Genomic DNA, 6,054 nt, shown 5'->3' on the forward strand with positions numbered 1-6,054 from the left:
TGACAAAAAAATGTTTTTTAGTATGAGGCATGGGTAAAACCTATAGAAAGACACTTGGTCTTTAAAACGGTTTTCGGGTATGTGGGGGGTGTGCTTTCACTATTAGGAGATGTATTGTGGATAATGCATACAAATAAAATAAGTTGCTGCACGTAAAATTGGTTAATTTGCGCAAATAGCCGCCGCGGGGGCCGTTTGTTATTGGTCCGCCTATTCCGGTTTCCCGCCCATCGCTATCAGCCCGCCCCCTCTTGGACCGCCCTCGGGCATGCGCACAGGCCGATCCATAACACCACGATCATTTTGAGTTTACTTTTTACCGTAAGTCGAGAATTACAGTTCATTTCTCTAACAGAACGATTTTCATAACGACCTGAAGTACCTTTTATCAGTATTAATATTTATTGAATTCCGATTCATAACACAATAATTGGTTAATTTAATTTAACAATATTTTGAGTGTGTCCAAATTTATAAAGACAAGGACTGAATTCAACTCCCCGGGGAGCTGTTTACATTAACACATTACAACAGAGATGAATAACACCTTAAAGAAGGTAATATAGAAGTCTATGCATCTACAGGGCTTATGGCCTGTCATTGGCTTGTTTGAGAATTCAGGTTTAACTAATATTGTTGATAAATCCACCTGGTCCACGAAGAAGTATAAATATTGAAAAAAAATTTTTTTAAACGTTGCCTAGTATTTAGGTGAAATAATTTAATTAGATGAATCTCACCCGCACAAATAAAGGTTTCAGTTCTTTAACTTCACAAACATCAACAGATGAAAGAATTAAAGGAATATAGATGTTCATGTATGAGCAGAAAGGTGAATGTGACACAGTGTGTAAAGTGGCCACTTAAACCAGCCAATGACAGGTCATAAGCCCCGTAGATGCCTAGACTTCTATATTACCCTTTCTAAAATGTTATTCATCTTTGTTGTTCTGTGTTCATAATTTAATTTGAAAATTTAATTTACAGTAGACAATACTTTTAAAATAAATTCCATTACTTATACAAATTTATTGAAAAGAAAAAATAAAAGAATTTGAGATGAATAAGTCACTCAGATACCAAAATAATATTATAATCCCTAAATTCCACACATGTCATGGTCAAAATAGCGTTGTCTTCAAAGGTGTCAAAAATTACAATAATCTCCCTAATGAACTAAAAACTATTCAAACTAATAGGAATATCAATAAATAAATTCAATGTAAATTTAAATATTTTTTTTAAACCCGTGTAAAAACGGCATTCTATTTTAATTAGTATTAATTAATGTATCACTATTTTCTGTTTTTCTTTTTATATCCTATGAGGTTTTTTTTCCTCGTGTACTGGTTTTTTCAAAATTGTATAAATTCTAATAAATAAATAACTATAACAGTGTAAGTCACTCTCCAAGCACAAGAGCTAGTCTCTTGTGCTTGGAGAGTTACATAAAAAAAAAACATGTGCCATTGACGAAAATATGTTGATTGATAAAAAATAAAAAAAGAACATCTAGCCGATAAATCTAATTGTTATATTTAAAAAAAAAAGTAGAATACTTGATGTAACCCTTTTTACCAATCTAGAAACGTACTCAAGTAAAATGTATCGTGGGTATACTGGCAAAAAACGTTAACTCGAAAATATGCGGATTTGACTTAATGATGCAGTTTTTTTAGTTTTTAACGCTCCAAAAACTGGCAAAATACACTAAGTCAAATTAAATTTCATATATTACTAGTTTTAAAAATAAATTAAATTTTAAGTCGTATACCCGGTATTTTATTCAGTCTAAAAGCTTTAAATAACTTAATATTTACTTAATATAAAATTAAGAAACGGAAAAATTAAAAACATAAGACATAAAAGAGTAAAATTGGAACAAAACTTAAATGCTTGATTTCTCAAAACAGGGATTCGAGAGTTTAAGCTTTTTGCCAGTATACCCACGGTACATTTTTATATTATTAATATTTAAAGCAATTCCTTTGTTATTAAATATTTGTACATAACCACTTACCAACTTTTCTATGTCTACCGGCTTCGAGACGTACCCGTCTCTTCGTCAGGACACCAATTAAACAACATGCAAAACCCACTATCCACATTCACAATAGTTGTTGCACAAAAATATAAAATCAACACGAAATGCATTTTAATAATTAATAATAAGCTTTTTTTCAACTGTTTCAGAAACAACATAAAATATTTTCATTATCTAATCAGTGCATGTTTGTCCTAATTAGTGCATGTGCTTGGTATACAAATCGCAGAGTATCTTGATAATTTTTGTCACATAAAGGTAAGATGATCAGTCTTACGTTTCAGGAGCCAGGCCAGGAACTATAAAATATACTAATGTAAAACATCTTTTTAAATAAATATTTCAGGTCAAGCATGTCGGGAATCGAACCCGAGGCCTCTTGCATGGTAATCAAACGCGCTGACCATTACACCACAAGTCAGTCAAAACATGCTCTTATTAATGGTAATTTTTTCAATAATTGTTTCAAAAACGCATATTTTGAATAACCTGAAAACGAGAAGTTTCGCGCTCTGTGGGACAAACAGCACGTGTTACGTTACCGCGTCATACCTGAACGCAATGTTTTGTTTGTCAGAAGCGCACTCGGCGGATATGACGTCTGACGTCAAAGTGATTTGACGCCAATTTCGAGCTGTTTTTAATGTAATCGTTTTATACCTGAAAGTTTTGGCGCAAACATGTTTTTTATAAATTGATACTTATTTCATAAGAATCGTAAAAAATATGCCATAAGTTATTCCCGAGCTGTGAAAATACCCCGTTGCGTAAATGTGTTTCTTATAAAGGGTTTTTCAAATGGCGCGGGTTGATTTCGACGGCCCGTGGCGGCCATTTTGTTTTGATGACATCTGTCAAATATTTTTTTTTATAATTCAGTTACTAACCAAACCATCATGGTAAGTTACATAATTGAACAGCACGTTCAAATGATAAATTTTTAGTATCAACATGAGTGTTCGTTAGTGCAAACGTTGCGCGCATTGCGCCCATTTTACGGTAGACGTGGTGGCCCTTCACAGTCAACTCTTCAACGTTTGGTGGCCAAATTTAAGACGACCGGTTCGGTAATCAATCAGCCAATACCCGTACGTTCAAGGAATGCAAGATCGGCCGAGAAAATCGCCGCTATCTGTGAAAACGTACAGCAGAACCCGAGGCAGGCGATTCCTCGCCGTACACAAGAACTCAGCCTTTCGCAAATTTCAACATGGCAAATATTGCGTCGAGATTTAGGTTTACACCTGTAAAAGATCCTAACCTAACCTAACCTAACCTTTTTTTTTTTTTTTTTTTTTTTTGCGAAGGAGGAGAAAATCTTCATAGACACCTGACAGCCCGTACTGTCAGGTAGTGCCAGATTTTTACTGGCTAAAAAACTCCTCCCTCTCGCAGTAGCATATACACCCAGCGGATCTCACGAGTGAATATTCTTCGCTGGGTTGCCGGTCTGCGAGGTTTTACCTCGCCTCATTTGTCGCGGGCGCTATGGCCCGCCCAGCCCGGTCAGTGACAGGTGCTCCTAACTGGTACAGCACCTAACTATCCAATCACTGTCCTAGCCTAACCATACACAGCTTAAGGCATCTCACCTGTGTCACCGGGCAGTGTAGGTCCACCTGCGCCCACTTCAAACGGGCGAGGGCGGAGGCGCCTTCTTTCCCGCTCGGCCTCCTCTTTCGCGAGCATTACCGATCTCGCGAACTTCTCCCAGCTAGACCAAGAGGACGCGTTTTGGAGCATGGAGGGAACCATCTCTTCCGGGGAGACACGGGTCCCTCCAAGAGATTCTTTTAGCTCCCTCCTGAGTTGGTCCCAGGAGGTGCACTCAAATGCTGTGTGCTCCGCCGTGTCCTCACTAGAGTTGCAGTGGTGGCACATGGCTGTTTCTTCCTTGCCTATTCTTTTCAAAAAGGCTCCAAAACATCCATGCCCCGTCAGTAGCTGAGTCAAGTGGAAGCTGAGGCATCCGTGCTCCCTTTCCATCCAAACACCCGGGTCGCATATCAGCCTCCGCGTCCACCTTCCTTTCGCCGCTGAATCCCACCGTTCCTGCCAGCGAGTCATCGTCGTAGCCCGTGCGGTTTCCTTCTCCATGCCCGCATACGTGGCCTGCCTCTCGGCGGCCAGTAGGTCCACGGGGACTATTCCCGCCACGATGAGTGCCGCGTCTTCAGACACCGTGCGGTAACCCATAGATACCCTCAGTGCCATCCGACGCTGCACTCTGGCCATCATGAGCCTGGTCCTCTCCACCTTCATTGCGTCCGCCCATATAGGCGCGCCATACAATAGGGTAGAGTGAACCACCTCACTGAGAAGCTTTCTTCGGGTGGACTTTGGTCCCCCGATGTTCGGCATCAATCTGGCGAGTTGTTCGCCGACAGCGGCTGCTTTGCTCGACGCTTGGCGAACGTGCTCGGTAAAGCGTAGTTTGCCATCAAGGTGAACGCCAAGATATCTCAGCGTCCTCCTGTAGGGCACCTCGAAATCCCCGACACACAACTTTGGCGGCGCAATTCCACGTTTCCGCGTGAAAAACACCGCTTCCGTCTTCTCCCGGGCGAGTTCGAGGCCTGCGTGCGTCATCCATCGGGTTACCCTTCGCAGCGCCTCATTTCCGGCTACTTCCATTGCGGCCACCGTCTTTGCGGTCACTGTCACCGCAATGTCGTCAGCGAATGCGACCAGTTTTGTGTCCTCAGGGAGATGGATCCTGAGGAGCCCGTCATACATAACGTTCCACAGAGAAGGGCCAATGACCGATCCCTGCGGGACGCCCGCAGTGACGCTCCATGTTTGGCCACCTTCTTCCAGACCAGGGCCATCGTAGCTTAGCGTTCGCCCCCTAAAATAGTCTCTGATCAGTCGTACTAGGTAGCCAGGTGCCCCGACATCCAACTCCAGCGCTCTGAGAATCACTTCCCAGCGGGCGGAGTTGAAAGCGTTGCGCACATCAAGCGCCACCAGCACAGTATGCCGGCTCCTCTTCACGCTTCCTTCGAAGCCGCTCTGTACACCGCTTACAACACTGGCCACTGCGTCGACCGTCGACCTTCCGGGTCTAAAGCCGTACTGAAGCGGCGACAGTCGCGTCTCTAGGCAAGGCTGCAACCTTTCGAGAATCATTCTCTCTAACACCTTTCCCAGCCCGTCCAGCATGCAGAGAGGTCTGTATGCAGACGGGCCCGGTGGTTTGTTGGCCTTGGGAATCAGGACCAGCCTTTGCCGCTTCCAGGGTGCGCCGAAGATGCCCTCATTGAGGCACTTATTGAACATGTCGAGCACCTCACCGGAGAAGTTCTCAGCGACCACCCGTACCACCTCGTTTGGAATTCCATCGGGTCCTGGTGCCTTGCCATTTTTCAATCGCCCGACAGCCAGGGATAGTTCCGCCCGAGTGAAAGGTGGTGGTCGGGTAGACTCCTCTAGTGAGTCATCCAACGCGTCCCTCCTCATCGGGCCATGATCAGGAAAGAGTTTCCCTACCACGGCTCGCACGTTCTCCGGCTCGCTGAGGAACGGGTCAAAGACGCGGCCACGCAGTTTCTGCCGCACAAGTTTGTACGGCAGCCCCCACGGGTCCGTGTCGATCAGTTCACATAGTTCCAGCCAGCACCGTTCTTTGCTCTCTTTAATTTCCTTTTTTAAGGCATTTTTTGCATTTTTGAAGAGAACTCTTCTCTCCGAATCTTCCGGGCGTCTTTGCGCCCTCCTACTGGTGGCGAGACACGCCCGCCGGAGGCCAGCTATAGTGTCGTTCCACCAATACACCTGCCTCCCGCGGGGCCCGCCACCCGCTTTGGCATAGAGGCGTCGCAGCCCCTAATTATAGCTGCAGTCACCTTAGTGACTGCTTCTTCAGCGGTGTCCTCAGGACGTAGGTCAAGTTCCTCCGCGATGGCCTCGGATAGGACGTCAGCTCGAAGTCGCTTGACACTCCATCCGATTGGCGAAGGGTCAATCTGGCGGCTTCCACCATTCATAAGCTGAAAAGCTATATAGCGGTG

Source organism: Micrasema longulum, unplaced genomic scaffold (genome assembly GCF_059751315.1).
Source record: "Micrasema longulum isolate JH-2025_06_02 unplaced genomic scaffold, ASM5975131v1 h1tg000087l, whole genome shotgun sequence".
Classification (NCBI taxonomy): Eukaryota; Metazoa; Arthropoda; class Insecta; order Trichoptera; family Brachycentridae; genus Micrasema; species Micrasema longulum.